Source organism: Ahaetulla prasina, chromosome 5, assembly GCF_028640845.1.
Source record: "Ahaetulla prasina isolate Xishuangbanna chromosome 5, ASM2864084v1, whole genome shotgun sequence".
In the NCBI taxonomy this organism is placed as follows: domain Eukaryota; kingdom Metazoa; phylum Chordata; class Lepidosauria; order Squamata; family Colubridae; genus Ahaetulla; species Ahaetulla prasina.
This window is the reverse complement of record NC_080543.1, coordinates 128,862,225-128,884,118: the sequence shown is the minus strand read 5'-3', so window position 1 is coordinate 128,884,118 and position 21,894 is coordinate 128,862,225. Positions and strand designations below refer to the sequence as shown.

Genomic DNA, 21,894 nt, shown 5'->3' with positions numbered 1-21,894 from the left:
AAAGCCAAATGCAATGCAAAGCAACCAACTATATCCTTAGAATTGGAACATGTCAGAAATAATATGTGAATTGATGTGCCTCCGGTCTAAAGTTCTTTGCATTTCCCTCCATTTTTTTTTCCATGAAAGAAAGATTGCTGTTGTTGCTGTTGTCGCTGTTTTTAAATTTCCCAGAAACACATCGCTGCCTGATGCAATCCACTCTCTTTATCACCATTAAGCCAAAATATTTGGAATTACGATATTCAAAGTTAAACTCCGGTTTAAAAGGACTGGGATCAAACTCCCTGGGTTTTTAGAGAATATAATGAGCAGGATATCTCTCAGGTATCATGATTCAAGGATGTACTAAATACCAATGGTAGAATAGAATAGAATAACAGAGTTGGAAGGGATCTTGGAGGTCTTCTAGTCCAACCCCCTGCTTAGGCAGGAAACCCTACATCACTTCAGACAAATGGTTATCCAACATCTTCTTAAAAACTTCCAGTGCTGGAGTATTCACAACTTCTGGAGGCAAGTTGTTCCACTTATTGATTGTTCTAACCGTCAGGAAATTTCTCCTTAGTTCTAAATTGCTTCTCTCCTTGATTAGTTTCCACCCATTGCTTCTTTCTTTCTTTCTTTCTTTCTTTCTTTCTTTCTTTCTTTCTTTCTTTCTTATTTATTTATTTATTTATTTATTTATTTATTTATTTTGTCGCAACAATATATGTAAGTATCATACAGAAAGGTTATATAGTATAGAAACATGTATATGAGTAAATATTAGGAGGTATAAGCATATATATATATATATAGGAAGAAGAAAAGAAAAACAATAGGATAGGAACGGTAGGCACATTTGTGCGCTTATGCACGCCCCTTATGGTCCTCTTAGGAATGGGGTGAGGTCAATAGTAGAAAGTTTTAAGATAAAGTATTTAGGATTATGGGAAGAGACCACAGAGTCAGGTAAAGTATTCCAAACCCCGATGATTCTGTTACAGAAGTAATATTTTCTGCAATCTAGATTAAAGCGGTTGACGTTAAGTTTAAATCTATTGGTTGCTCTAGTATTATTGCAATTAAAGCTGAAGTAGTCTTTAACAGGAAGGACATTACAATAGATGATTCTATGAGTTAAACTTAGGTCTTGTCGAAGGCGACGGAGTTCCAAGTTTTCTTGTCCTGCCTTCAAGTACTTTGGAGAATAGTTTGACTCCCTCTTATTTGTGGCAGCCCCTGAGATATTGGAACACTGCTATCATGTCACCCCTAGTCCTCCTTTTCATCAAACTAGACATACCCAGTTCCTGCAATCGTTCTTCATATGTTTTAGCCTCCAGTCCCCTAATCATCTTTGTTGCTCTTCTCTGCACTCTTTCTAGAGTCTCCACATCTTTTTTTACATCGTAGCAACCAAAACTGAATGCAATATTCCAAGTGTGGCCTTACCAAGGCATTATAAAAGCATGGTATTGTAACTGTGCACAGTTACAATTCCATTATGTTATAATAATGCTTCTAAATATTGTCACCTATTGTTTACTGTAAGTAATGAAAGCACTTGTGTAGCTGAACGATTCTGCTGGGCTGACACTCTTCTAATTTCTTCGAAGTTGTCCCCCTTTTAAAGCAACCTTCAGGTTTTGCACAAGCATTTTAAAATCAATTTAGAATCTATTTAATGATGTTATTGAACTTTATTTTTTACAAAGCTCCCAAGGGTGGTGTCAATATTGTTTTACTAATATACATTGCTCTATTATTCTACAGACTCTTGTTTCTAGATCTTGGGAGAAAACAGTATTTGGGAAATACTGTATGTTCATGATGTCTTCTCTTGGAATTTTAAAGCAGTCAATTTTAAGAGGATTGCAAAAAACAATGGGGGGGGAATCAAAGTACAGCAAAAGAGAGACATTCACACACAGTCTTTACCACAAAAGTGGACCTGAAAATTCACTTTGATATGCTGTTGCATATCTTATCTGTTGCATATCTTCTTCTTCTTCTTCTTCTTCTTCTTCTTCTTCTTCTTCTTCTTCTTCTTCTTCTTCTTCTTCTTCTTCTTCTTCTTCTTCTTCTTCTTCTTCCCCTTCCCCTTCCCCTTCTCCTCCTCCTTCTTCTTCTCCTTCTCCTCCTCCTCCTCCTACTTCTCCTTCTCCTTCTTCTTCTTCCCCTCCTCCTCCTCCTCTTTGCCAATTGAAAATCAAAAGTCTACCCCAATAATGACTAAAGATAACTCATTTGGTGAGTTAAACATAAACATAAAGGGCCTCTGGTGGCTCAGCAGACTAAGTCTGTCTGTTATTAACAGCAGCTGCTTGCAATTACTGCAAGTTCAAGTCCCACCAGGCCCAAGGTTGACTCAGCCTGCCATCCTTTATAAGGTAGGTAAAATGAGGACCCAGATTGTTGGGGGCAACAAAAGTTGACTTTGTATATAATATACAAATGGATGAAGACTATTGCTTAACACTGTGTAAGCCGCCCTGAGTCTTCGGAGAAGGGCGGGATATAAATTCAAATTAAAAAAATTGAAATCATTGCTTGAAAACCACGTGTTCCGAGCTGCCTAAAGACTTAACAAAAGAGTTTTCTAGAATTGCACTGTTAAAAGGTTTGACTTTTTGGCTGAATACTACCCTCATGCTCACATTATTTAAAAATTCATGCATACACTTTTCTCAAGGGAGAGTAAATTCAGTTATTAGCCCTCAGATACTTATCTAAAGAGACCCTTGAATAGCGTAGAAAGCTTTAACATTTAACAAGTATTTTAATCTAAAGCCAGCCAGCAACAGAAATATGGAATTTTAGTACCTTATAGTAAGGGAGGACAATCCAGTACTCTTTCATAAATCAATCTGTCTGATGGGCAGGGAATTATGGAGACAGTAGCCCAAATCCAACAAGACCTGTGTTTAACACACAGAATCATCTATTGCAATATCCTTCCTGTTGAAGACTACTTCAGCTTCAATCGCAATAATACAAGAGCAAACAATAGATTTAAGCTTAATGTGAACCGCTCCAATCTTGATTGCAGAAAATATGACTTCAGTAACAGAGTTGTTAATGCTTGGAACACACTACCTGACTCTGTGGTCTCTTCTCAAACTCCCAAAAGCTTTAACCAAAAACTGTCTACCATTGACCTCACCCCATTCCTAAGAGGACTATAAGGGGTGTGCATAAGTGCACAAAACTGCCTACCGTTCCTGTCCTATTGTTTCCTTTCAATGTATGTGCTTGTATATAATGTTGTGACAAAAATAAATTAAAAAAAAATATTGGCCAAATATCAGATTATTTACCTTTGCTTCCTGGGCAAAGTAAGATGCAGTGTGAAGATACGTACCCGTGTTTCTCTGAAAATAAGACCTAGTCTTATTTTCTTTTGGGCTCTGAAATAAGCACTAAGGCTTATTTTCAGGGGATGTCTTATTTTTTTTCCCAAGGGCCAGGATAGCTCAGGCTACAGAGAAGCCTGTTATTAGAACACAAAGCCTGCAATTACTGCAGGTTCGAGCCCCGCCCAAGGTTAACTCAGCCTTCCACCCTTTATAAGGTAGGTAAAATGAGGACCCAGATTGTTGGGGGGGAAATAATTTGACTTTGTAAAAAATATATACAAATAGAATGAGACTATTGCCCTATACATTGTAAGCCACCCTGAGTCTTCGGAGAAGGGCGGGATATAAATGTAAACAAAAAAAAAAATGTATGGGAGGCTCACTTCTTCTGCTTGCTTGTGGCGGTGCAGGAGGCTGCACAGCATGCCAGTGCTGCTGCTGTGAAGCAGGGGGAGTGGAGCTGCCCCACGTGCCGTGCACTGACATACAGGACCCCCTTAGCCAGGCCACCCATTCCTCAAGTCCTGCCTCGCCTTGCGGCAGCAGCTCCACCAACCCCATCCAGCAGGACTCCATGTGGTTGCCGGCCTACTTCTTCAGTTTGCTTGCAACCACCATGGAGCAAGAGGCCAAGCGATGTGCCGGTGCTGTGGCCACAAAGCAGTTGTGGATGGGCTGGCTGTGGGGGCCCTGAGGTAAGCCAGTGCGGGGCGCATGGGGCAGTTCCAACCCCCCTTGTGTCACCTCATATCGGTGGCACCGTGAGCAACCAGATGGAATGGGCAGCCAGTGTTGTGACCCAGGCCCAAGTAGGTAGTAATAAACTTAGTCCATGGCAAAACAAACTTTATTCAAACAGCTTGGAATTACTTCATTCCCAGCGTCGTTCAACTCAAAGTAAAACAAATGCCTCTCAACACAAATTCCTGAGTTATCTCACAAACCTTAGTCCAATTAGGCAAACTGCCAGAGGCCCTTCCTGGCAAACATCCAGAAGTCACAAAACAAAGATGTAGACCAAGCAGAAGACGAAGCAGAAGACGCAGATATAACGTTGTTTTCCAGCAAAGCTAAAACAGCTTTGCCGGTGCTGGTCTGTTTTAAGCCTTATGGGAGGGGCCAATCATCTCTTGGCCCTACTCCTGAGTTGTCCTCTCTGCTTGAGCTGCTATTGCCTTCTGGCAGCTCTTCTCATGCGTACATTAGGAACAGGCTCCTTCTGTTCCTCTGCCTCACTACTATCAGTCTCTGGAGGGTCTGGAGTCTGCACCTCACTTCCCGATGGCCCTGGCCTCACCTCAGCCTCATCGCTGTCCAACTCCGTTGCCAGCTCCATTGGCTGCTGACAGATCACAACAGCCAGCCGTCTGCACAGGCACTTAAGTAGGACTTATTTTGGGACGGGAGGTTATGTTAGGTGCATGCGTAAAAACATGCTAGTGTTTAATTTACGGATAGGTTTTATTTTAGGGAAAACAGGGTATTAATAGTAGAAAGTGCTTTCCTATTTAAGATTCAGTTAATAATGGTTAGTGCAGACGATGTTTACACTATTTTAACATGCAAATCTCCACTCCCATAACATTTTCATAATAATCTCTGCTGGCGCAAACATGCATAGCTCCAATTAATACTAATAAGGGCTTGGTGCTCTGCAGACAGAGGACACACAGTGTGATTTCCCTCCCTTGGAATTTAGAAAATGGTAAGTAAAACATTGGCATCCCTTAATGGTAATCTCACAATATAAATACAGCTTGTGTTTCTTCTCCTGGGTTTCTTCTATATGCAATTAGCAAAATGCTAGGTTTCAGGATACACAGTTTGTGGCTGGGAAGAGATTGAGGATGTATACATTGCAAGAGATTCATTCTGTGGTTTCAGTCCATAAGGACAAGTAGAATTCATAGTAGGGTTTGACAGTATTTTCCCCATCCTTTCATATATAAAGTATATGAAATATACTTCAAATATTTGCCCTTAGAAGGAGGAGGAGGAGGAGAAGAAGAAGAAGAAGAAGAAGAAGAAGAAGAAGAAGAAGAAGAAGAAAGCTGAAATAGGATTCTTTTTCAAGGTTTTGAATAGTTTTTTTGTGAAACTGCTTCTGGACTCAGTGATATTTTTCAGCTCAACTAATCAGATTTTCAATATTGTGTAGTCACAGTTCAGTTGTGTTGAGGGGTAGTTCTGGGCCTCCAACTGTCAGTGACATTATTCTGCCTTGATTCTTCTGAGGAACGATTCTTTTATGCAATCATCAATGTACCATGTTTCCCTGAAAATAAGACCCTGTCTTATATATATATATACCATATATATATTTGGTATATATATACCAAAAAACGGCACCAGGTCTTATTTTAGGGGGGAAGTCATCAACTGACTCACCTCACTTACGCATGTTACCTCCGGCCTCCTTTTTGTTGTCAAAGGCCTTTAGGAATTTCTTCTGCGACTGGCAAGGCTTTCCTGAAGGCTTGTGCAGCGAATAACAGAACTCCAGATTGATCCAGAGCTCTGTTATCAGCTGCAGAGGCCTTTAGGAAAGCCTTGCTGGCTGCAAAAGAACTAGGCCAGCAAGGCAGGTTTCAGGGTGTGTGAGGCCTGGCTGCAACTGCCCGAAAGTAAGTAGTAGGGCAGCTCCACCACCACCCATTCATATTCTAGCTTAATTTTTACCTGTGTAACCTGGAATGGGTGGGGTCTTAATTAGGGCTTATATTGGGTACAGGTGTAAAAATCAAGCTCAGACTTACCTTTGGGTAGGTTGTATTTTTGGAGAAACATGGTACTAAACAAGATTTCCATCATCCTGGGTTCATATTAATATCAGATAGCAACGATGTAGAGTATAGCATATTTTCTTGAGTTTCTTTCCGCTTTCTTCCCAAACTTAGATGGATTGTTGGTTAAAATTGACGGTCATTAATTGGTTCATTCACATAATCATTTATCCCTAGAACATCTTCTTAGCATCTTGAGTTCACCCTTGTGGAGTAGGGTGGATTCGGTACTTTATGACAAAGGATTTGTTGTGTCCCATTCCTCCTTGGAATTTAGAAAATGGTAAGTAAAACATTGGCATCCCTTAATGGTAATCTCACAATATAAATACAGCTTGTGTTTCTTCTCCTGGGTTTCTTCTATATGCAATTAGCAAAATGCTAGGTTTCAGGATACACAGTTTGTGGCTGGGAAGAGATTGAGGATGTATACATTGCAAGAGATTCATTCTGTGGTTTCAGTCCATAAGGACAAGTAGAATTCATAGTAGGGTTTGACAGGATTTTCCCCATCCTTTCATATATAAAGTATATGAAATATACTTCAAATATTTGCCCTTAGAAGGAGGAGGAGGAGGAGGAGGAGGAGAAGGAGAAGAAGAAGGAGAAGGAGAAGGAGAAGGAGAAGAAAGCTGAAATAGGATTCTTTTTCAAGGTTTTGAATAGTTTTTTTGTGAAACTGCTTCTGGACTCAGTGATATTTTTCAGCTCAACTAATCAGATTTTCAATATTGTGTAGTCACAGTTCAGTTGTGTTGAGGGGTAGTTCTGGGCCTCCAACTGTCACTGACTTTATTCTGCCTTGATTTTTCTGAAGAACGATTCTTTTATGCAATCATCAATGTACCATGTTTCCCTGAAAATAAGACCCTGTCTTATATATATATATACCATATATATATTTGGTATATATATACCAAAAAACGGCACCAGGTCTTATTTTAGGGGGGAAGTCATCAACTGACTCACCTCACTTACGCATGTTACCTCCGGCCTCCTTTTTGTTGTCAGAGGCCTTCAGGAAAACCTTGATGGCTGCAGAAGAAACAGGCCGGTTTCAGGGTGTGTGAGGCCTGGCTGCAACTGCCCGAAAGTAAGTAGTAGGGCAGCTCCACCACCACCCATTCATATTCTAGCTTAATTTTTACCTGTGTAACCTGGAATGGGTGGGGTCTTAATTAGGGTTTATATTGGGTTCAGGTGTAAAAATCAAGCTCAGACTTACCTTTGGGTAGGTTGTATTTTTGGAGAAACATGGTACTAAACAAGATTTCCATCATTCTGGGTTCATATTAATATCAGATAGCAACGATGTAGAGTATAGGATATTTTCTTGAGTTTCTTTCCGCTTTCTTCCCAAACTTAGATGGATTATTGGTTAAAATTGACGGTCATTAATTGGTTCATTCACATAATCATTTATCCCTAGAACGTCTTCTAAACATCTTGAGTTCACCCTTGTGGAGTAGGGTGGATTTGGTACTTTATGACAAAGGATTGTTCTTTTTTAGGATTGAGTAAAGCATTTTTTTTTCCCTACTCAGGAAACAATTGTCTAGAAACAGAAGAAGGACATAGCTGCTTGCACTGAAACTTTAAGAGGAGATGTCGTGTCCCACTCCTTCGCTGACGACCGGGTCAGGGAAGTCCGCATCAGGCGTGCCTCTGCAGCTCTGCCAAAGTCCTAGCAAAGTTCTCAAGGCAGGCAGGAGACCAGGAAGTGACTTCAGCAATTCAAGGTAGACTTTGCCTGACTCAGAGAATGCCAGAAAGCAGATCTTTTATATAGGCCATGGGGTGTGGCTCCATGACTCAGCACTTATCCAGGCCTGCCCCTCCCTTCCTTCTGTTGTCTCCGCCTATTCAATCTTCTGATGTGAGGGTCACTCCAATCAGCTGTTGGTAATTAACATTCCTCAGGCTCACATGCTGTGGAGGAGGGAGGGTCTAGCTGCTCCGTTTGCCTGGGCATGGAGCCAGGGCTGGGACCGGGAGGTGCCCCCTCCTCTGCAGCCTGCTTGGGCATGGAGCCAGGGCTGGGACCGGGAGGTGCCCCCTCCTCTGCAGCTTGTCTGGGCATGGAGCCAGGACTGGGGCCGGGAGGCATACATTCCTCCGTGTTCGGGAGCAGATAAGCAGACCCCGGCTGCGGTGAGAGCGGACAAGACACAACAGGATTGTTCTTTTTTAGGATTGAGTAAAGCATTTTTTTTTCCTACTCAGGAAAAAATTGTCTAGAAACAGAAGAAGGACATAGCTGCTTGCACTGAAACTTTAAGAGGAGATGTCGTGTCCCACTCCTTCGCTGACGACCGGGTCGGGGAAGTCCGCATCAGGCATGCCTCTGCAGCTCTGCCAAAGTCCTAGCAAAGTTCTCAAGGCAGGCAGGAGACCGGGAAGTGACTTCAGCAATTCAAGGTAGACTTTGCCTGACTCAGAGAATGCCAGAAAGCAGATCCTTTATATAGGCCATGGGGTGTGGCTCCATGACTCAGCACTTATCCAGGCCTGCCCCTCCCTTCCTTCTGCTGATGCCGCCTATCAATTCTCCTGAAGTGAGGATCTCTCCAGGCTCCAGCTGTTGGTAATTAACATTCCTCAGGCTCACATGCTGTGGGGAAGGGGGAGGGGTCTAGTTGCTCCGTTTGCCTGGGCATGGAGCCAGGGCTGGGGGCTGGAGGCACTTCAGGCCCTTTGTCTTGTTCGGCCTGTCTGGGCATGGTGCCAGAAGGCATGCCAGGACATTCCTCAGCGTTCGGAAGGAGATAAGAGGGGCCCGGCTGCAGGAAAGCGAGCGAAACACAACAGGATAAGAGGATAAATCACATGTGTAAGTTGAAGGCTGGAGACATTTCTTAAAGGTTATCTCAGCTATGTTTGACCAAATTGTCCATGAGGGTCAACATGTTTCTGTAATTTGCAGAAATTCAGGTATCTGCCTGCACTTGGATAGCAATTACATGCTTAAGGTAAAGGTAAAGGTTCCCCTCGACATATGTGCTAGTTGTTCCTGACTCTAGGGGGCGGTGCTCATCTAGGTTTCAAAGCCAAAGAGTCAGCGCTGTCCGAAGAAGTCTCTGTGATCATGTGGCCGGCATGACTAAATACTGAAGGCGCGCAGAATGCTGTTACCTTCCCACCAAAGGTGGTCCCTATTTTTCTACTTGCATTTTTTATGTGCTTTTGAACTGCTAGGTTGGCAGAAGCTGGACAAGTAACGGGAGCTCACCCCATTATGCAGCACTAGGGATTCGAACCACTGAACCGCTGATCTTTCGATCAAGGAGCTCAGTGTCTTAGCCACTGAGCCATCACATCCTTTAAATTACATGATTACATGAGTGTAAAAATGAGTATGTATTTTACAGAAAAGTGATAATATTACTTACTAATCCGTGCACAATAGGTATTTGTAGAATGGGCAGAATCAAGGCAAAACAAAAAAAAAGTTACCGGGTTTCCCAGAAGTATTCAAGGTATTTTGATCCTGAAGGGGTTCCTTTCAGTCTTCCAGCTTGAACAAGTATTCCAAACTGTTTGTTCAAGATCAAATAAAAAGCACGGTGATTTGAGTGGAAGCCTTTTATGGGATCCCAACATTCAAAATAACCTCAAAATTGTCTATTTGAGCTTCCTAGCAAACAATTTCAACTGTCACAAACTCAACACAGTTTTAACTTGGGGTTAGAATTTGGGGAAACTAGGACATTCTACTCTCCAAAATGTTTCAATGAACATGGGGACTATTTTCAACAGTCCACTGTGAGTGTTCTCCACAAATATTCCTGGGGACATTGACTGACCACAAGTTCAATAACTACATGCGTAAATGACTAGGCTTACTGAGGTTTCCAATACATCTTTAACTGACTCACACACATAAATTAGCCAGCCAAGTTCACCAACCTTCCCAAGTCAACCTTGAGCCAGTCAGGATTGAACTCTTGGCAGTGGATGGAGTTTCCAGAGTTATTTCACGTGAAGAGTACTCTACTCCTCTGCTCACAATAGAATCCCTTATGCCACCAGGCTCAAAATTCTGGGCCTGGACAACCTGGAACTATGCCACCTATGGTCTGACCTAAGTGTAGTACACAAAATTGTCTGCTACAACATCCTACCTGTCAAAAACTACTTCAGTTTCAACTTCCATAATACTCAAATGCAAATTTATTGCAAATACTCAGCCAAACAATAAATGCAAACTCAAGGTAAACCGCTCCAAACTCGATTGCAGAAAATACGACTTCAGCAACAGAGTGGTCAATGCCTGGAATTCTCTACCTGACTCCATTGTTACAGCCTCAAACCCCCCACAGCTTCAACCTTAAACTACCGTGGACCTCACCCCATTCCTAAGAGGCCCGTAAAAGAGTCATGCATAAGTGCACCAACGTGCCTACCGTCCCTGTCCTACTGTCCCCATTTATTTGTACTCATTTCCTATGTTCATTTTCATGTTTATACTTATACCTGTTATCTTGTACATGTTTGACAAAATAAAATAAAATAAAATAAAATAAAATAATAAAATAAAATAAAATAAAATAAAATAAAATAAAATAAAATAAAATAAAATAAAATAAAATAAAATAAATAAAATAAAATAAAATAAAATAAAATAAAATAAAATAAAATAAAAAGGAGCTATGGTGGTGCAGTAGTTAGAATGCAGTATTGCAGGTAAACTCCATCAGCTTGATTCAGCCTTCCATCCTTCTGAGGTTGCACTTCATAGTACTTTACAGGATTCTCTAAATGGTTTACACAGTCAGCATACTTTCCCCAACACTCTGGCTCCTCATTTTACTGACCTTGGAAGGATGGAAGGCTAAGTCAGCCTTGAGCCAGTCAGAATCAAGCTCCTGACAATGGACAGAGTTTGCCTGCAATACTGCATTCTAACCACTGCGCCACCCTAGTGTCTGAATAAACTGAATAAATGGCTTAGGACCGGGGTACTTACGGGACCGCCTGCTGCCATCTGTAGCCTCCCATCGACCTGTGCACTCCCACAGGGAGGGTCTCCTCAGGGTGCCGTCAGCCAAAAAATGTCGGCTGGCGACCCCCAGAGGGAGGGCTTTCTCTGTGGGGCCTCCTACCCTCTGGAACGAGCTTCCTCCGGGGTTACGATCACTCCCTGACCTCCGGACCTTCCGACGCGAGCTCAAGACCCTATTGTTTCATCGCGCAGGGCTGGCCTAATGTGTAATGTGTTGTTTTTTAATTGGGGTTTTATTATTTGATTTTAAAGATTCTTAATTGTTAGCCAAAATTTAATAAGATTTTTATATTGTTTTTAATTTATTTATGACTATTGTGAATTCTGTTTTTATGCTGGCTGTGAACCGCCCTGAGTCCTTCGGGAGAAGGGCGGTATAGAAATCTAATAAACCTAAACCTAACCTAAACCTAAACTGAAGTGCTATTGCTATTGCTAATGTCTGGGACTGATTTTAAACTGGCACATTGATGTGGAAGTGACTGTTACCTGCACCAATAAATAATTACTGGGCAGGGATTTTTCTAAGTTTGATATATCAGCCATTGATACTTGGAGATTTATAAAGAGTTGTTTCACCAAGGAGATTAAATTATACGTCCTTGTGACATCAAAGGTTCGTAATGGGACTTAACTTTGGGAAAAAAATATCTTCTGCGGTTTATTGCATTCATCATCAATAAGACATCTTGTTTTGATTACAGCAGTGATAAGATCCCTGCACGAAACGCTTATTGCTAGCCATTGCATCCCTAGCCATAATCATCAGATTAGTAATTCCTCTGTGGTCCTCCATCATAAAATAAGACTTTGGGAATATAAAAATGAGGTTAAGTTGAATTTTCATGGGGTTCATGGTTTGTAGCAAAAGCTGACATTTAGGAGGGAAAGATATAAAATATGTTCTGAAAGAACAGGTCTGTCTTAAAAATAATTGCATTTTTTCGATAAAATGGAGAAACTTTTCTCCCTCTCTGACCAAACCAACGAGAGTTTTCCTAATTGTTTTAACTCTTTCTTCCAAAACAGCTTTTCAAACAGACTTTTATTATTATTTTTTTGGCGGCATGACTAAGTGTTGGGGGGTTTTGTTTGGGGGGGAACAGGACTAAGACGAGTTTACCAGCATTCAATTTTTAAGATCTGTGCCTGCTAATGTAAGATAACCAGCCCTTTCTTTGTTGCACTGAAGTGCTTCACACTGGCATTTATTTAATTATTCTGCCAGATTAACATGTCTGCAGTTCATGAAAGCTGAATAATTTGTCCCCTTATAAAAATGCTTTCACTGTTCATTAACTGCACTCAACGTGGCCATTGTTAATTTCTCCTTTCCTATGCAGCTGTATTATGAAAACTAAGTAGGGATTATAGCTGTATTTATAAAACCTAATTACTCCTTGCTACAAGGATGCACTCTTACGACTGGAAACATTGGCCATGAAGCCCATAGTATGATAAATATGAAGAAAAAGACAAATACGGTTATTTGTAATGTGACATTTATAATACGAAATTTGTTTAATAAAGAAATAGGAGCCGGTTGATCTGATTGTGTTGTTACTTCTATTGGGGACAGTCGTGGGATTTAGCTGGTTCAGACAAGTTCGGGTGAACCGGTAGTTAAATTGCTGGCTGGCTCCACCCCTACCCTCCCCGCCCCTTCCAGGAGTCCCCACACGCTCCTTTTTTGGCTCCCAGGTAAGTGCAGGGATGCCTCCTAGGCCCAAAACAGGGCATGGGGAGTGCAGTCCCCCCCCGCAGCCTGTTTTCACTCCCAGGAAGCGGCAGGGAGTGGGGTAGTAGGCCCCCCTGCAAAATGGGGCACGGGGGCACATCCCCCCCATGTTGCCCGTTTTTGCTCCCAGTGGGGTGCAGGAGGCCGAGTGCTGCCTGTCACACCCCCTTGACACACCCACCATGGCCACGCCCACAAAGCCAGTCATTAGGGCAGAGAACCAGTTGTTAAATTATTTGAATCCCACCACTGATTGGGAATGTACAGTTTGCTATATCAACAACATCAGTGCCTTAATAAAAACATTATTTATTTATTTATTTATTTATTTGTTTGTTTGTTTGTTTGTTTGTTTGTTTGTTTGCATTTATATCCCGCCCTTCTCCGAAGACTCAGGGCGGCTTACACTATGTCAAGCAATAGTCTTCATCCATTTGTATATTATATACAAAGTCAACTTATTGCCCCCAACAATCTGGGTCCTCATTTTACCTACCTTATAAAGGATGGAAGGCTGAGTCAACCTTGGGCCTGCTGGGGCTTGAACCTGCAGTAATTGCAAGCAGCTGCTGTTAATAACAGACTGTCTTGCAGTCTGAGCCACCAGAGGCCTAATTATAAACTTGTTCTTCAAGTATGTTTTTTTTTCTATCTGTCGGTCTGTTTATCTCTCTATCATATTTACATTTAAAGTTTTCTTTTTTTTGTTTTGTTGGATTGTTTGAGTTAGATCACAGTTCCTCTTCTTCAACCTAAAAGTCACATCACAACTACTCTCAAGGTTGTTTGCTGTTGCCAAAGTTATGTATGTTAGTACTCACAGTACTATAGGTTTTATCATTTGTAAGCATCCATGAACCATTTTCAGTCTCCAATCCTTTCTCCTAAACTCGGAGCGTTAGTTTAATTATTCCTTTCTGTGGGTCAGGACCCAAACAATAATTGTATTTCCACATCCTATTGTCAAAACCTATACATAATTTGTTTGGAATTATATTGCCACTCCAGGGGTAGGATTCAGCTGGTTCAGACCAGTTCAGACAAACCAGATGTTAATTTTAATTTGGTTCGCTGAACCGGTTGTTGCAAGGAATGGCTGACCCCTCCCACCCCTCCCCTCCACTACAAGGAGTCTCCATGTGGCCTGTTTCGTTAACAGCCCAGAACTGTTATGCAGTTCTGGGTTGTATAAACAGAGGGATAGAATCAAGATCACGTGAAGTATTAGTGCCACTTTATAATGCCTTGGTAAGGCCACACTTGGAATAGTGCATTCAGTTTTGGTCGCCACAATGTAAAAAAGATGCTGAGACTCTAGAAAGAGTGCAGAGAAGAGAAACGAAGATGATTAGAGGACTGGAGGCTAAAATATATGAAGAACGGTTGCAGGAACTGGGTATGTCTAGTCTGATGAAAAGAAGGACTAGGGGAGACATGATAGCAGTGTTCCAAAATCTCAGGGGTTGCCACAAAGAAGAGGGAGTCAAACTATTCTCCAAAGCACCTGAGGGTAGAACAAGAAGCAACGGGTGAAAACTAATCAAGGAGAGAAGCAACTTAGAACTAAGGAGAAATTTCCTGACAGTTAGAACAATCAATAAGTGGAACAACTTGCCTGCAGTAGTTGTGAATGCTCCAACACTGGAAATTTTTAAGAAAATGTTGGACAGCCATTTGTCTGAAATGGTGTAGGGTTTCCTGCCTGGGCAGGGGGTTGGATTAGAAGACCTCCAAGGTCCCTTCCAACTCTGTTATTATGTTAGGTTATGTTATGTTTTGGATGCCAGATAAGTTCAGGGCCCATGCGGAGGCTCTGGGAGTGCAAAAAAATGGGCCTACCAGAAGCTCCGGAAGTCCAGAAACGGGCTCGCGCGGCTCAGCTGGGGCGTGGTGAGGGCAGGAATTTTTGCTACCGCCGCCATCCCTATCGGATCGGATGATCCAATCCGAACTGGGAGCATTTCACCCCTGCATTGCTCTATTTCAAACTTTAATAGATGATAGTTCTTCCTTTTTACAGGAGCTTTGCAAATTGTTTGAATGCTGGCCAGTTTGAATCAGCTATTTGGCTTTAATCCTAGCCTGGCATATTTTCAATTTCAGTGCTTGGTTGATATATTCAATAAAGCTAGATATTTTAGATCTTTTCAGAAATCACAGATAGAAACCAAATATAATAATAGCAGTGGGGGCAGGGGATCCACAATGCTAGAGTATGGTGAAACAGTGATCAAAAACTAAAGATAAGTATAATATCAAACCCCATAAAACAATACAAGACACTTTAAAATGGCATTAAATGGCATTACAATGACATTGTTTTTTATATTTGATGCAGATAGATTAGTCAGACAATGAACTGGATAAAAAGATGGAACTTTAATGCAGGTTGGACTTGTGGCTAAATGTTTTGGAATGAATTTCACTACCTATATATGTTCTTGCAATTATAATGTAAAACTATTAGTGAATACTAATTTCTCATTTATGGCTTTCATTTAATATTCAAGAACAACCAGTGTGGAAGTCTAATTACGATTGCAGGCTTGTATTCACTAACCTTGGGAATAAGCTTCATTGAAGAATCTAATCTCAGTAGATCAACCTGGAATCACATTATAAATTCAACAAATATGAGCATATCAGTTTAAACCAAGTTAAAATGCATGTACAGTAAATCCCATGTCTGACTCTTAAGTGCTCATTTCCATATCTTGGCTGAGGGAGCATATAGCTGAGTATGTGCCGAAAACACATGGAATGCTGTTACCTTCCCATCGAAGTAGTACCTATTAATCGACTTGCATTTTCATGCTTTCAAACTGCTAGGTTGGCAGGAGCTGAGGCAAGAACAGAAGCTCACCCTGTTGCATGGAACTTGGGTCTCAAACCTAAGCTCTCCTTTAACTGCCCTCATTTGCCTTAAACTGCTGAGCACTTATGCTATCATCTGTCTGTCTATCTGTCATCTGTCATCTGTCTATCTGTCTATCTTTCTGTCTTTCTGTCTATTATCTATCATAGCTATCAGTCTATCTGTCTATCATCTATCATATCTATCAGTCTATATCTATCTATCATCTATTATCTGTCTGTCTTTCTTTCTGTCTATCATCTATTGTCTGTCTGTCTGTCTGTCTGTCTGTCTGTCTGTCTGTCTGTCTGTCTATCTATCTATCTATCTATCTATCTACAGTATCTATCTATCATCTATCCAGAAGTAAAGCACCACAATATTCAATGGGTTATGGTTTCTAACCAAGTCACATTGGGATAATGAAGCAAAACAAAAGAAAGACTAAGATCGATCCACTTTTGAGATTATGCGATTCTTTGAAATAGAAGGAAAATGTCAACTCTACCATCTGGATCTTGAGAACTTGGGCCTTTCAACAATTTCCCTTGGGTATTTTTGTTATCTCATATCCAAGATTTTGCTTGCCTCTCAGACACATATGTCAACATCCAGATGTCCAGTTTATCAAGAAGAGTTTCTTCTTCTTTCCTTGACATATATACTTGAGATTTTTTTTCGATATGCAACTTAAGGTGCATGGGAGGAAGAAAAAAAAATCATGTAAAAGAAACAGAGAACATCATAATTTGATTCCAGGGTGATTGCTGGTGGTATAAGGAAGGAGGTCTAACATGTCCATATATAGTATTATAGAAAGGACAGAAAAAGTGCTTTACAGAGATTAAAAATGCTGAGTAAGTATTGTTATGAAATCAAAGAGCTCAACATTTGTTGAAATATGGCCATGGCCATCAATAAAATTTTGACTTTGTATTTAAGGACATAAGAATTCAATCTCATATGGTGAAAATCCCAGAACAGTTCCTGGCCATCCATCACCCTGCCATAATGTCATTGACAAAGTAGAGGAACTTGGACTAAAATGCAAGAAATGCTACTTCTTCAGCAAGGCAGGAAACTAGATTCTTGCTTCCTTCCAGTACCTTAATCAAACAAAGAATGTATTGTTCTTCTAAAATGAACTTTAATCGCATATGAGGAAAGAACAAGAATATAGAATAATAGAGCTGGATGGGACCTTGGAGGCCTTCTAGGCCCCTGCTCAAGCAAGAGATCCTAAGAGACATGGTGGCACAGTGGTTAGAATCAGGGGTGGTATTGACTTACTTTCGCTACCGGTTTGTAAATACAAGCATGTGCGCAGAGGGTAAAAAATGGGATGTGATGACATCTGGGCAGGTAGGTGGAGCCTCCCATAGCCTGTTCTGCCCCCCCCAACCACCCCGTAGAAGACACACGAGCTGACTGTATTTGCCAGCAATTTATTCTTGCTACAGTTATCAGCTCTGGCAATGAACCTGCGATTGCCTGCCAAGTCCTCCTTATCTCTTCAATGCAACTGCGGTCTGTTGCTGGAGCAACCCAGAGTTCAGAAGTAAACAGAAGTCTGAAAAGCCAATTCCTGAGTCTCGCAATAAAGCAGCCGAATTTTCCAAAAGTCAGTTTTTGTCCGTCACGGAGCCCACCCACTTTTATACCCTGTGGGGTGTGGTTCCATGACTCAACACTCCCTGGGCTGGCCCCTTCCTTCCTTTTGCTGCGCACTCGGTGTCGCTGCTTTGCATCTAGCCACGAGTGATCCTCCTCAGCTGGCTCTTGGGGCATTGCCAGGGGGAAGGAGGGGTCGGGGAAAGACGCCGTGTCAGCTCCTCCTCCTCCTGCCTCTGGAATCTGGAGCGGAGCCAGAGAGGAAGTTTCTGCAGAGGGAAGCCCTGTCGGCTCTTCCTCCTCACTCTCTGAGTCACTCTCTGCCAGGAAGCCCGGCTCGGGGCCTGCAGACACAACACAGCCGCAGCTACCGGTTCTCCCTAACCAGACAGAACCAGCTGAATTCCACCACTGGTTAGAATACAATATTGCAGGCTAACTCTGCTCACACTGCCAGAGGTTTGATTCTTTTGATCTTGAGCACCTAAAGGTTGAATCAGGCTTCCATCCTTCCGAGATCGGTAAAATAAGGACCCAGGTTGCTGGGGGCAATATACTGACTCTGTAAACCACTTAAAGAGGGCTTTACCTGAGGGCAGGACAAGAAACAATGGGTGGAAACTAATCAAGGAGAGAATCAACTTAGTACTAAGGAGAAATTTCCTGACAGTTAGAACAATTAATCAGTGGAACAACTTGCCTCCAGAAGTTGTGGATGCTCCAACACTGCAAGTTTTTAAGAAAATGTTGGATAACCATTTGTCTGAAATGGTGTAGGGTTTCCTGCCTAAGCAGAGGGTTCAGTGGTGGGTTTCAAAAATGTCTTACTACCGGTTTGGTGGGCGTGGCTTGGTGGGTGTGGCAGGGGAAGGATACTGTAAACTCTCCATTCCCTCCCCAATCCAGGGAAAGGTTACTGCAAAATCCCCATTTACTCCCGATCAGCTGGGACCTGGGAGGCAGAGAATAGATTGGGGTGGGGGGGCAGGGCCAGTCAGAATTTTTACTACCGATTCTCTGAACTACTCAAAATTTCTGCTACCAGTTATTCAGAAACCCACTTCTGAGGGGGTTGGACTAAAAGACCTCCAACATCTCTTCCAACTCTTCTCTTCTCTTCTCTTCTCTTCTCTTCTCTTCTCTTCTCTTCTCTTCTCTTCTCTTCTCTTCTCTTCTCTCCTATCGTATCCTATCCTATCCTATCCTATCCTATCCTATTCTATGGTAAAGTAAAGGTAAAGGTTCCCCTCGCACATATGTGCTAGTCGTTGCCGACTCTAGGGGGCGGTGCTCATCTCCGTTTCAAAGCCAAAAAGCCAGTGCTGTCGGAAGATGTGTCCGTGGTCATGTGGCCGGCATGACTCAACACCAAAGGCACACGGAACGCTGTTACCTTCCCACCAAAGGTGGTCCCTATTTTTTCTACTTGCATTTTTATGTGCTTTCGAAACTGCTAGGTTGGCAGAAGCTGGGACAAGTAATGGGATTCGAACCGCTGAGCTGCCGACCTTTCGATTGACAAGCTCAACGTCCTAGCCCCTGAGCCACCACGTCCCTCTATTCTATGGAACTGTCTCCAAAATATCCTGGACAGTTCACAACGTCAAGTAAGAATTTTATTCATCAGATGGTAAGTATAAAATGTAGACTGCATTATATGAACAAGAGGTTATGTTCTTCATGTCACTGTGAATTTCCACCGCTGACCATGACTTAAATTCCACAGACATTGTTATTGTTGTTAGGAGCATTATTTAGAAATGGAATTCTAAGTAAAGTTAGACATGAAAGCTACTGTATTTCCAACAACCGCCTCCCCCCCCCAAGGAATACACCCCATTCTTTTCACTATTCAGAATACTTGGCACTGGATATTTGAAATATTAAAGAAACAAGGCACCCATGGGGTGTGCAGGAAAAATATATATCTAATAACAGCCTCCAAAAAATGATAGAGCTTTGCAGCCGTATTTGACAAGGTCAGTTCTCTATGAATAATCCTCCTTCTGAAGATTAAAGATCACACGTACTCAGATGACAGAATTAGTGAAGATTATATACATTATACATCTTGTTTGCTATGGAGAACTGATCTAATTTGAACAGCTGAAATGCGAGCGCATAAACGTTGATTAGAGGGTGTGATTTCATTTTGGTCACCGAGGTGTCTTTTTGACAAATGATATGCCATGCCAAGAAGACTAGAATACATGACTAATCTATCTAACGGCAACATATACTTGCGGGATAAATTTCTTTTTTCAAATCAAGACAACAGGTTACTCAACCAAGCAAAGCTGGAGTCAGCATTTGATAGTTTTCCGATCTACGTTCTCCATAGACCCCTTGCTGTTTTCCAACACACACACACAAAATGTGAACTGGGTCTCAGTTAGTATAAAATAGCAACACACTGGTGTTGCCCTATCAACTATTTATTGTTAATGTTCTGTCTGCAAAGGAACACGCAAGTAAACAGTTAAATGAAAGGATGCTTTTCAAGCTTTTTCTTGTCCTCAATATATTTTAAAGAAGGCTTTTTTCCTCCAGAATATCTGAACAATTCTCATGGATTGGGAATGTATTTTACATGCTTCAGGGCAATCATCAGGTTCGCCTGATTCACCAGTTGCACCCCTTTCTAGACCGGGATTCCTTATGCACAGTCACTCATGCTCTGGTTACTTCTCGCCTGAACTATTGCAATGCTCTCTACATGGGGCTCCCCTTGAATAACACCCGGAGGCTCCAGTTAGTCCAGAATGCAGCTGCGCAGGTGATAGAGGGAGCGGTTCGGAGCTCCCATATAACACCTATCCTGCGCAGACTGAACTGGCTACCTGTTGTCTTCCGGGTGCGCTTCAAGGTGTTAGTTACCACCTTTAAAGTGCTCCATGGCTTAGGACCGGGTTACTTACGGGACCACCTACTGCCATCTTGTACCTCCCATCGACCCGTGCGCTCTCACAGAGAGGGACTCCTCAGGGTGCCGTCAGCCAAGCAATGTCGGCTGGCGGCCCCCAGGGGAAGGGCCTTCTCTGTGGGGGCTCCCACCCTCTGGAACAAACTTCCCCCTGGACTTTGACAACTACCTGACCTTCGGACCTTTCACCGCGAACTTAAGACATATCTATTCTTTCAAGCTGGACTGGCTTGAATTTTAATTTTTTAGATGATTTTATGGGTTTTTAAATTTTAATTCGTTTTATAGGGTTTGAAAGTATTTTAAAATTTGGGCCAAATTTAATAAGTTTTTTAATTATTGTTTTTAGTAATATTGTATGTGTCTTGACTGTTATTTTATCTGGCTGTTAACCACCCTGAGTCCTTCGGGAGAAGGGCGGTATACAAATTAAAATATTGTTATTATTATTATTATTAATTTAAAAAACAAGCTTCTTTCAAATAGTGCCTTATGCAAGGGTAGGTTTGCCATTGAAGTGTCCTCCTACAAAGTTTAGAAGGGTATCTCCATGAAGAACTACTCTTGTCCTCTTACTGATCCAGAGGATGTCTTTACAATGAAAACCAACTAATCATATGGATTTAATAAATAATAACAGTATAGTACTTTGATTTTTTTTTAAAAAAAAATATTGAACAACCTATTTCGAGTACTCCTTTTGAACTGGACATTTGAAAGTCAAGGACTATTTCTGGAAACTTCAAGGTCAAGTCACCCCATCAATTCCCATAATATTTTGATATTTCCATAATATGAAATATCTGAGGAAACATTGTGGTATGTTCAAGTCATTATTTTAACCAGTCATTAAGGAAGATCACACACTGCTTCCAGAAGCATGAAGCTGAAGCCTGAAGATGACAAATGAGACTTCATCGAAACGTCGCCAAGACACTTCTAATTTTACGCGGGAGAAAATCAGAATAACCAAAGACCTACATACAAACACCCGCGAAAACCTCAGAATATATATATACATATATATATGAATATATATATACATATATATATATGTGTGTGTGTGTGTGTGTCTGTGTGTGTGTGTGTGTGTGTGTGTGTGGATTCACAGGTATAGGAATGTAGCTTTTGGCGTATTTGGGTCTTTTCCCATGTAAGATTGACAGTATCTTGGCAACATTTCGACGAGGTGTCACACATCATCTTCAGGCTGGTGCTTACAGTTTTGTGCTTATGTGAGCAAAGCGTGGTCAGAGCTGCTGTCAGAACTGCCGTCTCTCTATAAATACTGGTGGGAAGGTCGCCGAGATACATGAGAAAAGAGCTGAAACATATATATATATATGTATGTATGTATATATCTCTCCCCATTATCCAGGTCATTACAACCCAGAAGACTAATGGGCACACAGCTAGAACCACACCCACACAGGATGCTACGAAACAGCCGACTAATCTGCAAACATCAACTCCACCAACCAATCAAGATGTAACAACTAACCCGCTCACAGCAACAAAGCCAGTACTCCCCACCTCCCCACCAAGGTCCAAGTAGTGATTACCAAACATAATTCAGTCCTGAACAAACTTACTTTATTAAAACAGCTGAGAATTAATTCATTCTCAGCTTAGTCAAAAAAAC

At 41.7% G+C, this 21,894-nt stretch overlaps 1 pseudogene; it reads right to left on the bottom strand.

Moving 5' to 3' along the window:
• The window catches only part of LOC131199981 (uncharacterized), a 238,225-nt pseudogene that overhangs the window by 197,113 nt on the left and 19,218 nt on the right, over positions 1-21,894 (bottom strand).